This window comes from Pan paniscus, chromosome 12 (assembly GCF_029289425.2).
Source record: "Pan paniscus chromosome 12, NHGRI_mPanPan1-v2.0_pri, whole genome shotgun sequence".
NCBI classification, from domain to species: Eukaryota; Metazoa; Chordata; class Mammalia; order Primates; family Hominidae; genus Pan; species Pan paniscus.
Genome location: NC_073261.2, coordinates 115,505,285 through 115,517,087, shown reverse-complemented (window position 1 = coordinate 115,517,087; position 11,803 = coordinate 115,505,285).

Here is an 11,803-nt window from a genome sequence, read left to right as displayed (position 1 = left end):
CATTAATCCTAACTACACCTCACTATTGTGAATAGTGCCGCAATAAACATACGTGTTCATGTGTCTTTATAGCAGCATGATTTATAATCCTTTGGGTATATACCCAGTAATAGGATGGCTGGGTCAAATGGTATTTCTAGTTGTAGATTCTTGAGGAATAGCATTAAGAGATATTCCTAATGTAAATGACAAGTTAATGGGTGCAGCACACCAACATGGCACAGGTATACATATGTAACAAACCTGCACGTTGTGCACATGTACCCTAGAACTTAAAGTATAATAATAATTAAAAAAAAGCCTAACTACACCTCTTTCTTCCTTCTTTCTCAGAAATCCATGTGGTCCCTAAAACAGGTCTTACTCCATTTTTTTAAACCAAAAACTATGAAGTCCCAGACAGGTTATGCACATGGCCAATGACACAGCTGTTAAGATCCCACGTTGGCTGACTCTTGTTCCCAGGTTTTCCAAAAGCCAAAATGTCCCAGTAACAGCTAACACTTAGATGCCATTTACTTTGTAGGCCCCTCTTGAGTTTCATGAAACCCAAGGAGCGACTAGACGATCCCATGGGGGGCTACTAGATTCTTGTCTCATATAGAAGCACAGAGGAAGGTTACCTCTTCTGTCCCTCTGACATGAATGTTCTTGAGCTGGGCCTGGGTCCAGGTGACTGGAGATGTTGCTATGTGTTAAGAACGCATTAATTTCAGTGGCAAAAACCACAATTACTTTTGCATCAACCTAATAAATGTTATGCACTCTAAACCTTATTGTATATATTATTGTAATAAATAATTGAATTAATTAACATTTATAAATAACATTTAAATATATTAACACTTAATGTTAATATCCACTGTTAATATCTGATACAATCAATGTTTTAAATTAATCATTAAATCTCTAATGAATAGATATTTATATTTGCTAAGCAATAACTTGATCATTGGTGAAGCTGGTGGTGGGTACACGATAGCTTATTTTACTATTCTCCCAATGTTTAAATATATTTGAAATTTTCCAGAGTAGGGAGTTGAGAAAAAATTAATGCAACAAGCCTTTCTTCCTTCCCCAAGGACACGTAAAAGTCTTAGAGCTTGTGGCTGCACCATCTTTTCTCCCTGGTGTGTTGTAGAAGGACTTGGAGGCCCCGGACAGATGTCCAGATGGTGGGTTCAAGTTCTGCTTAGTTTTCACGCCCACACACATATTCACTCACTCCATTTCTATGGTGAAGTTCAACTTGTTGGCTTCCGTTTTTAGGCCCTACATTTTTCTTATTTGGTCGGCTTAGAGGGACAGAGAAGGAAAGAGCATTTCTCATCCCGGAAGCTTGAGGGAGGTGAGGAGCCTTATTCAGCCCACCTCGTCTGGGAAGCCTTCTGGGAGGACCTGAAATCTGAGGAGGGCTTTGAGCTGTTTTCTGCAGAGACAGGAGGCTGTTCCCAGAATCCGTAGGCAGAGCCTGTGCAGGCACAGATGCTGCAGCAGAAGGAGGAGGCCAAGGGGACACAGGCCTGAGCCCCGCTCTTTGCTGCGTGAGACTATGGCAGATGCATCCATTCACATAACATCCACCCAAGCCAACGCCAGATGCTGGGACACAGGGAAAACCAAGGACTTGATCCTGTGCTCACAGACTCCAGAGCTCTGGGGCAGGCAGCATCATAAACAGCTAGACTAGCATGATGGCATTAGGAGAGCAGGAAGCCCAGGGAGGTGTGTGAGGACTGCAGGAGGCAGGCCACGTGCCAGAGGGGCAGACATCCTGAGAGACCAGAGGGGGTGAGACCAAGGGTCAGGGGTGGTGGGACGGTGGATTCCAGGAAGAGGGTGAAGAAGAAATGAAAGATTGGAGGTGAGAGAGCTCAATGTGTTTCGGCTTTAGTTCGACTGCAGTGTGGAGTAGTGGTGGGCAGGGTGGGGAAAAGGATCAAGAGATGAGGCTGGACAGTTACAGGTGCTCTTCATAGTATAGCCCATTTGAGAACACACACATACACTCTGTTTTTATCCTGGCTGCATAGAGGAAAAATAATGGAAGGGGCTAGATTGCAGACCAAGGAGGCCAGTTGAGCAACTGTTGTAGAATGAAGAAGGAGACGAGGCCATGGCCCCAGGAAGCATGGGCAGTCACCAGTGTGCACAGGCACTGTCAAAGCCCTGGAGGTGGCTGACAGTTCCCACTCTGGGACAACTCTGACGGCATTGGCCGGGTACCGAGAGGAATCATGCTGAATCCTGCTCTCAAGAAAGTCACAGCTGGACTATTCACAATAGCAAAGACAGGGAATCAACCACACAAATGGCTGTCAAGGGTAGACTGGATAAAGAGAACGTGGTACATATACACCATGGAATACTACGCAGTCATCAAAGAACAAGATCATGTCCTTTGCAAGAACGTGGATGGAGCTGGAGGCCATTATCCTTAGCAAACTAACACAGGAACAGAAATCCAAACACTGCATGTTCTCACTTATAAATGGGAGCTAACTAGTGAGAACACGTGGACGCATAGTGTGGAACAACACACACTGGGGCCTATCGGAGGGTGGAGGGTGAGGAGGGAGAGGATCAGGAAAAATAACTAATGGGTACCAGCCTTAGTACCTAGGTGATGAAATCATCTGTACAACGAACCCCCATAACACAAGTTTACCTATATAACAAACCTGCACATGTACCCCTGAACTTAAAATAAAAGTTTAAAAAGTGAGAAAGTCACAGCTGGGTGATAAAGCTTCACTGGCATTGCAGGACAGTTCTCCTGGGCCTTGGACTAACCCAGTTCTCCCCCTCTCTCACTTGTAGTGCCTGAGAATAACCAGAACGTGCTGGAGTACATCATGTTCTGGTTAGATAACGGGGGACTAGCCAGAACAGACTGACTCTGTCCAAATCACCCCTAGAGACAGGAAATTCTTCAACACTTTAGCCCGGTAAGTCATGCTCTCCAGGGTATAAAACCCAAGGCCAGCTTCAGGCACTTGAAGACAAGACTCCATCCACCCAGGCAGCTTTCCCGAGCCTCAGGGGAGCAACTCCTCATGAATCCCAGGCTTCTGTTGTCTTTTGCTGCCTATCTATAAGAAATAAATCCACTTCATTTAACCTGCTGCATGTGTGGGAGTTTCTATCTCACAAAACTCAGACAAGTCGGTAACCAGTGCACAGTGACCCTCCTTCACAGAGGTTAAAGGGAGAAGGTTCATCAATGATGATTCTGAAAACTAATGGTTCCAAGAGAAGTTAGGGGCTAAGACCAACAAGAACTTACAGCAGGCCAGACATGGTGGGCGGCTCATGCCTGTAATCCCAGCACTTTGGGAGGCCGAGGCAGGCAGATCATCTGATGCCAGGAGTTCAAGACCAGCCTGGCCAACATAGTGAAACCCCGTCTCTACTAAAAATACAAAAATTAGCCAGGCATGGTGGTGCGTGCCTCTAATCCCAGCCACTTGGGAGGCTAAGGTGGAAGAATTAACTTGAACCCAAGAGGCAGAGGTTGCAGTGAGCCAAGATTGCACCACTGCACTCCAGCCTGGGCAACAGAGTGGGACTCTGTCTCAAACAAAACAAAACAAAAAGAGAGAGAAAGAGAAAACTTCCCACATGCTGCTGGGGGGTTAGGGGATGTTAGATGCTCCCCAGCTGTGCTCCATGCAAAACCCCACCTTGCCCACTTATCACACTGTGTAGCCATCTTGTATTCGCTGGTCTGTCTGTGCCCTCTGCTAGCCTGGGCTTGCCAGAGGGCAGGGAGAGTGCCTGAATCACCATCATCCAGCACAGCCCTGGGCATAGCGCATGTTTGTTTAGCCTAACTCTCTTCTGGCTGCTCACCCCAAAGAGCTCACGTGGGTCATTCTACCCATGCTGAGACTGGGAGAGGAGATTGTAGGCACAGGTCATATTTCAAGTATGAAAAAATGTTTCTTTATTGGCTCCCTAGGGTTTAGTCCTGCACTCAAACCTCGAGTGCTTCATTGTTTCAAATTTCTTCTAGGATTAAGCTGGTTCATTAAATCTGGTATTATGATCCCAGGACACAATAAACCACGAACATGAAATGACCACTGAGAAGCTTATGACTTCATCAATCTATCAGACACCCTCCAAACCTCCAGGCCTTTGCCTGTGCGGTCCGTTCCACCAGGATAGCCTTCCGCCCCCAGCCCCTGTGGGTGGCTGGAACATTCCTAGTCATTGATACAGTTTGGTTTGTTTGTTTGTTTGTTTTGGTTTTGGATTTTGTTTTGGTTTTGGTTTTTGAGACAGAGTCTTGCTCTGTTGCCCAGGCTGGAGTGCAATGACAGGATCTTTGCTGACTACAACCTCTGCCTCCCAGATTCAAGTGATTCTCCTACCTCAGCCTCCTAAGTAGCTGAGATTACAGGTGCACACCACCACACCAGGCTAATTTTGTATTTTTAGTAGAGACAAGGTTTCGTCATGTTGGCCAGGATGAACTCAAACTCCTGATCTCAGGTGATCCACCCGCCTCAGCCTCCCAAAGTGCTGGGATTACAGGCGTGAGCCACCACACCCGGCCACTCATTGATATAGTTTGGATGTATGTCTTTGCCCAAATCTCACGTTGAAATGTCATCTCCAGTGTTGGAGGTGGGGCCTAGTGGGAGGTGATTGGATCATGGGGGCAGATTTCTCATAGATGGTTTAGGACCATCCCCCTTGGTACTGTCCTTGTGATAGGGAGTGAGTTCTTGGGAGCTCTGGACGTTTAAGTGTGTGGCTCCTCCCCGCCTCATTCTCTCGCTCCTGCCATCCTGTGAACTGCTTGCTCCTGCTTCACCTTCCGCCATGAGTAAAAGCTCCCTGAGGCCGCCCCAGAAGGAGATGCCACCACACTTCCTGCACAGCCTGCAGAACCATGAGCCAATTAAACCTCTTTTCTTATAAATTACCCAGTCTCAGGTATTTCTTTATAGCAATGTGAACGAGAATGGCCTTATAGACTCATCTTCCAGATGAAACATCTCTGACCCCAAGGCAGCCTCAGATGCTCCTCCACCTTTGCTCCCTTCTGTGGGTCATGGGCCAGCACCGGGCTTGAGAGTGTGGTCTTCCTATCAGACCACCTGGATGCAAAGCCTGGCTCTGCTACTTCCTACCAGTGTGAACTTGGGCAGGCTACATAACCTCTCTGTACCTTCATTTTCTTCTATACCAAATGGGCATAATACTAGAACTGATTTCATAGGATTCTTGAGAGGAGTTCATGATAGGACACATGCAAAGCACCTGGAATGGTGCCTGAGAAACATAGTGTTCAGTGAACGTCAACTGTGATCACTTAGACACACCATTGCACCGTAGGCTCCTAGAGGGCAGAAATTCCATATTATCACTGAATGCTTTCCAAGGAGTGTGCTGAATGATTACATAAGAGAAAGAGAAGGAAGGGAACAGACAGGAATGATCAAATCTGGCATCTCAGATACATAATTGTGCCTAAAGCAACAAGGCAATTTCAGTACTTTAAATGTATAATAAATGTCAGAAACAATAACAGGCATTGGCCTTGACCTTGATTGAGCCTACTGATGAGTTACGGTCATGGTCTGTTGTGGAACACTTGGGACTGGAACCAAGCAGAGTCTGAATCCATCACTGGCGAGCAGAAGAAGCCTGGTGGGTGGAAGGCATGTGGATCTCACAGGTGGGGCTTTGGGTTCCTGCTCCTTTACTTATGAATTGAGTCGACTGGGGCAAGTTACAGAAACTCTCTTAGCCTCAGTTTCCTCCCAGGGATGATCCACCTACTCCTGTAGTTCAAAAGAACCACACTGATTCCCATAAGTAAGTGTCTAGGTATTTGGGAAGAAACGAGGTGCTCAATACATGCTCCCCCTCCATACATAGCTACCAAAACTCTATTTACTTTTCAAAATTGGAAAGTTTTTAAAAATTCATGAAACCTAATAGGTGTGCTCTGGAACAATCCTCAGTTCCCAGACATCAGTGAAACTTACACTCAACTTACATCAGCTCAAGTGACAGCTGATGACCTGTGGCCAACCCCACTCCAAACCCCAGGAACCTGTGACAACGGCACTTGGAAGGTGACTGCGAGGTACTCATTGCACTTCCAAAAGGAGGCTTCATGGCCAGGAATGGAAGATTGCTGTATCCAACCTCAAATGCAGAGCAGGGCAGCATGGCTGTGGTAAACTAATTATCAGTGCCAGAACTGAAAAATAAGAGAATTTACCCAAGTTCGGTTTGTTTTTCCCCAACCTGAAAATAAACTAGTCTCCATGGAGCAAACATCTCATAAATTAAATATGTGGAATTTTCCTTCTCTTCAGTTCAAAGATTTAGCAAATATCTTATTAACAAGGGTGCTCAAAATGATTTTTAAAATAATCAAATAGAAGTCTAAATTATTGCTTTACATTATTTTTTCCAAGTGTTGGAGGACACCAGATGGCTTGTAGGAATAAGGGATTCTGCAACCACCCTTTTATTCTTGTAAAAAAAATAAGTGAATTATGAGTGGCCATGAATATTCTGGCTCAGGAACTCAAGCTTTCTAACAGTAATTACTGGCAGAGGGATAGAAAAATCAATTGAACGGAACAGAGAACCCAGAAGCAGGCCTATAGATTATATACTTAGCATATGACAAAGATGATATTCCAAATCACTAGGAAAAAGACAGACTAATCAACACACGGTATTGCTACAATGGGCTATCCACTTAGAAAAAAATGAAGATGGCTTCCTACCTCCCAGGTAAATTCTGGGTGCATTAAATATCTAAACATATGTCTTTAAACATGGTGAAAAGTGCTATGATCTTGAAAAGTTAAATAAGCCGAAGTAGCCATTTAGGGGTTCAAAATGAGGCCTCTCCGATGTCCAAGCCTGTGTCTCTCTAATGTTCTGAAGGGGATTTTCTTCTGTGGGCTTTCACATCTTTTGATGACAAGGTACGACATTTTGGTTCTTACATCAATGTCCCTTCTCACCACCACCCCCTACTCTAAGCCAAATAGCAAGATGGAAGAGCGAAAATAGAAATTACTAAGACCTTTGGCAAGAAACCAAGCTCCAGCCCCCACTTTCCTATATAGTCAATTTCAGTGCTTCTTAAGGACGTTTCAAATCCTTCTGGATGAGAGGAAATAGGAGGAAGAAAAACAAGGTTGTACCAAAATGAAAAAACATCTAAGATGTGCCTGCTAGATTGAGGCTTATGATAAATGCTACTTAAAGAGAAATAATGAAAACCAGGTAAATGACAAAGGCTTCCAGGAGGGATGATGACGGCTCAGGAAGATGAGGGGGAAATGAAACAAGCACAGATGAAAGGAAGCTTTGCAGAGAGACAGAAGGTGGAGAGGGAAGGAAGGAAGCCTTTGTGTGTTTTTTTCATCTGAGAGAGAGAAAAAAAATAATCAACACCTAAAAACATACCCAACAGATAAAGACTCAGAATAGAACAAGAAAGATGAGCTTCAAAAGGAAATTTGTTTGTATGAATGAACAAGCGTTTAATGGGCTTCAATGCTTCAGATTTGCCCACTGAGCCTTTATGCCTCTCCACAGCTCTGCAATACTGCCCTCATTCTTATTCTTTTTATTTATGTATTTATTTCTTTTTATTTATTTAATTATTTTGACACAAGGTCTCACCCTGTTGCCCAGGCTGGAATGCAGTGATGCAATCTTGGCTCACTGCAGCCTCAACCTCCCAGGCTCAAGTGATTCTCCCACCTCAGCCTCCTGAGAGGCTGGAACTATAGGCACACACCACTGAGCCTGGCTAAGTTTTGCATTTTTTGTAGAGACAGGGTCTTACTGTATTGCTCAGGCTGGTCTCAAACTCCTGAGCTCAAGCGTTCTCCCACCTCAGCCTCCCAAAGTGCTGGGATTACAGGTGCGAGCCACCACACCCTTATTCTTTACAGAGGGAGAGAAGAAGCCTCTGAAAGGTTAGGAGAGCTGCTCAAGGTCACACAGTTACTAACCAAAGTTGCTGGGACACAGACCTGAGCTTCTGACTTCATAGATGGGACCACTGCTATCACTTTACAGCTGCAGACTTTAAAATTAAAAGTGAGGAAAAAGGTGAAGTCAGGAATTGGGGAGTAGAACTAAATAATGTGGTTCCCTCGGAGGAGCAAGAGGGACTCCAAGGATCTGTAGCCCTCCATGGAGGAAAAGCCGAAACCTAATTCTGGGAATTCAGTACTTCAAAGCAAATATTACGTATTTGCTGGCACGGTTTCTATTTTTAAAAGCAAACTTTTATGCCAGAAAACTTGTAATTAAAGTCCTTACAAGCAGTATCCATGCCTGCATTCCAGTTGCCCAGGGAAATGCCCACCTCCCAGCTCAGCCCAGGCAGCAGGCTCTGAGGGGCTCCCCCACCCAGAGCCGTGGAGACAGGATTTCAACGAAGATAAAGAGCCTCAACATTTATTTTTAAGGGATTTTAAAGTGGTATTCCCAAGACCAAATGCTGCTGCTTTTTAACTGTGTTGTCCCAAATCCATCTTCAGAAGGCAAGGAGACCCTGCAGAACGGCTCGCTCACAAGCACTGGAGGGCTGGGGGTTTGTCTGATTCAGCCCAGTTCTCTGTCTACACTGCAGGCACCCTGTGGTTTCAGACCAAACAGCAAGGGCTTGAGTGGAGAGCAGTTTTCAAAATCAGAGAAAAGCTCAGTCAGATGACTGAATTTTAAGCTGAGCCCAAAGATCAACACAATTCTTTTCTGTCGGGATCAGACCCCACATTCTAAGCAGGGTTCTGCTCAAGGAATCCTGCAGGTCTCTGGATGGAGCAGCTGGGGAATACTGGGAAGAACACTGGATTTGGAATCAGACTAACTGGGGTGCAAACTCCAGCCTCCGATTTGCTAGCACCATGCTCGCATATGTGAATACCTTCCTGTCTGAGACTCAGTTTCTTTCCTGGTAAAATAATGCAATTTATAAATTACCCTGAAACTGGGTAATTTATAAAGAAAATGAATTTATTTCTCCCAGTTGGGATAGAGAGAGCTATGAAAAGCAAAAGTTACATAATAGGTGCTCAATAAGCATTAATCCCTGTGGGGTAGGTGACAGAGTCTGAACCTCTGCATTTAAATTCTGTTTTGCCCCTTGCCCGGGGCAAATTAAATTCTGTGTGGCCCTGGCCAAGATTCTGACCTCTCTGGACCTTAGTGCTCATCTGTGTAAGAACGGGGCCAATAGTCTCCAGCTCACAGGGCTCCTGGGGAGGTGAGAGGAGAGCATGAACAAGACCTGCATGGTGGGGCTTCCATGTTTCTGCTTTCCAATGTGCAACATCCAACCCACCTATTGAGAAAGGAATTGACGCGGAATGGCTTACTTTTGTATTCGTCTGTTCTCTCACTGCTAATTGGCTCACAATTCCACAGGCTGCACAGGAAGCATGCTGGGGAGGCCTTAGGAAACTTACAATCATGGTGGAAGATGAAGAGGAAGCAAGCATGTCTTACCATGGCAGAGAAGGGAGAGAGCACGAAGGAGGAAGCGCTACACATTTTGAAACAACCAGATGTCGTAAGAACTCACTCGCTATCATAAGAATAGCAAGAGGGAAGTCCACCTCCATGATCCAATCACCTCCCACCAGGTCCCTTCTCCAACACTGAGGATTACAATTTGACATGAGATTTGGGTGGGGACACAGAGCCTGCTTTCCATGGCTCTCCTCTCTGGGGTAGAAGAGGGAGGACCAGAGAGATTTCCTTATGTGAGGGCCTGTGGTTTCTCTGGCCCAACCTGAATGTGCAGAAGTGCTCTCTGTGTTGCTATCGCTCTTGCTATTTGCATGCCTGGGATCCCATGAAGATCTTAAGGGGCTTTCTCCCTGCTCCTCCCAAAATAGTTCCTATGGCTCCAGCTCAGTCTCTTTAACCCCAGGGATGGTCCTGCAAGCAGAGTCAGGCACCAGCCATACAGCTCAGGCCTAGACACCTTCCTCTGGGTTTTTTGAAAGCACTTTGGCTCAAGTAGCCTTGCCCAGTGGTGGAGATCCAGGCCACACCACCGTCTCCCCGTCACACCCTGCCATCTCTTTGCTTCTCTTTTCTCCTGCTCACAGTGTCAGATCAGATCAGCCAGCCACCATCTGAACAGATGCCCCCAGAAGGCAGAATGCAGTCTCCCCTGCCTGCAGGCATCCCTGGAATTTACAAATGATGCTTGTAGAGACCCCTTCCCTTGGTTTTGGGGAGGAAAACCTGTCAGTTCTCAGAAAGAGCAGGTGACTTCTTGCTGTGTGGAAAATCTCAGGGGGCATACAGTCCAGGCTTCAGGTCTGCCAGGAGCAATCCTGCTCATGGCTGTCAGCTCCTCCACCACCTGGCTCGGGAAAAAACGGGCAGAGGGTTGACCAGAAAAGGCTGAATCATGCATCTGGTGGCTATGGAGCACCGTCACATAGCAGTCCCCTCTCCAGCCACATGGGCCTCTCTGTCTTCTTCATTCCCCAGACTGGCTGGGCTGGGCAAGGAATCCCATCTTCACAGACCCACCTCCTTTTTCTTCTTCCTCATGGATTTTTAACCTCTGTTCCCCAGCATTCATTTTTTTTTCCTTCATTCATTCCACAAATATCAAGGGAGTGCTTATGCTGGACCAAGTCTTCTGTTGGGCCTTGAGAATATGGTGAGCAATAAATCATGCATCTGCCCTCAAGCCCAGTGGAGGAAACAGATAGATGGTAGAACAAACCAGCAAATGGCAGGTCTACCCCCCTCATTAGAGGGAGAAAAGAAAAATAGTAGAATTTAATCAGAATGAGCACATCAGAGATGGGACCCATTTCACCAGCTATCAAAGAGACAGGCCATCAACAACTATGCTATTCCTCTGGGATGGCAGCCAGGCCAGCCAGGCAGGAAAGAGCCTAAAACTCTATCATTGGGGTCTATTGTTACAAAAAGGGGCAAACCCAGAGCCAAAGGGAGACACAGCCCTTCCTTGTTCTGAGGTTAGACCATGGTGCCTCCAAGAAATATGAATGTGTGCCCTTGGTAAGGTGTGCTCACTTCTAGCTGACTTTATTAAGCAAGTCAGCTACCACTTTCTCTAAGGAAGAAATGGAACCAGAACTGGAATACTCACATTTCCTTCTGCCCATGGACCTAGAGCCAACCACCCCAGCCTGCCATGCCTGAGCATCTAGGTGGAGAAGAGCTGGAGGTGAAAGAGACAGGTCAGGCATCGGGGGAGCACCTGCTGGTGAAGGGTTGTCTCAAGGCAGCACAGGGTACAGTCAGGTCACCAGCACAGCAGTGGTCCTGCTTCAGCCTTGCCATGCCCTCTAGGCTTTGCCTCCTCTCCTTTGGAAAGAAGAGTGTGCCTCACCTTGTAATCCAGTGGTACTGACCTGGTACAAGCTGATGGGGCAGGGGCCAGCGTGTGCTTGGGATGGGGCTGTCATCCTTGCAAACCTTAGCAGAGGACAGACTGATTGATGGAGCATGTTTCCGCTGTCTTCGCCATTTTCTCTTGCTTATAACAGAATGCCTGAAATTGGGTAATTTATAAAGAAAAGTAACTTATTGCTTACAGTTCTAGAGGCTGCAATGTCCAAGGTCAAGGGGCTGCCTCTGGCAAAGGCCTTCTTGCTGGTGGGGACTCTGCAGAGTCCTGAGGCAATGCAGGGCATCACATGGTGAAGGGGCTGAGTGTCCCAGCTCAGGTCTCTCTCCTTTTCTTATAAAGCCACCAGTTCCCCTCTCATGATAACCCATTGCAAAAGAAAAATAAAATCCTGAGTCCCTCAAC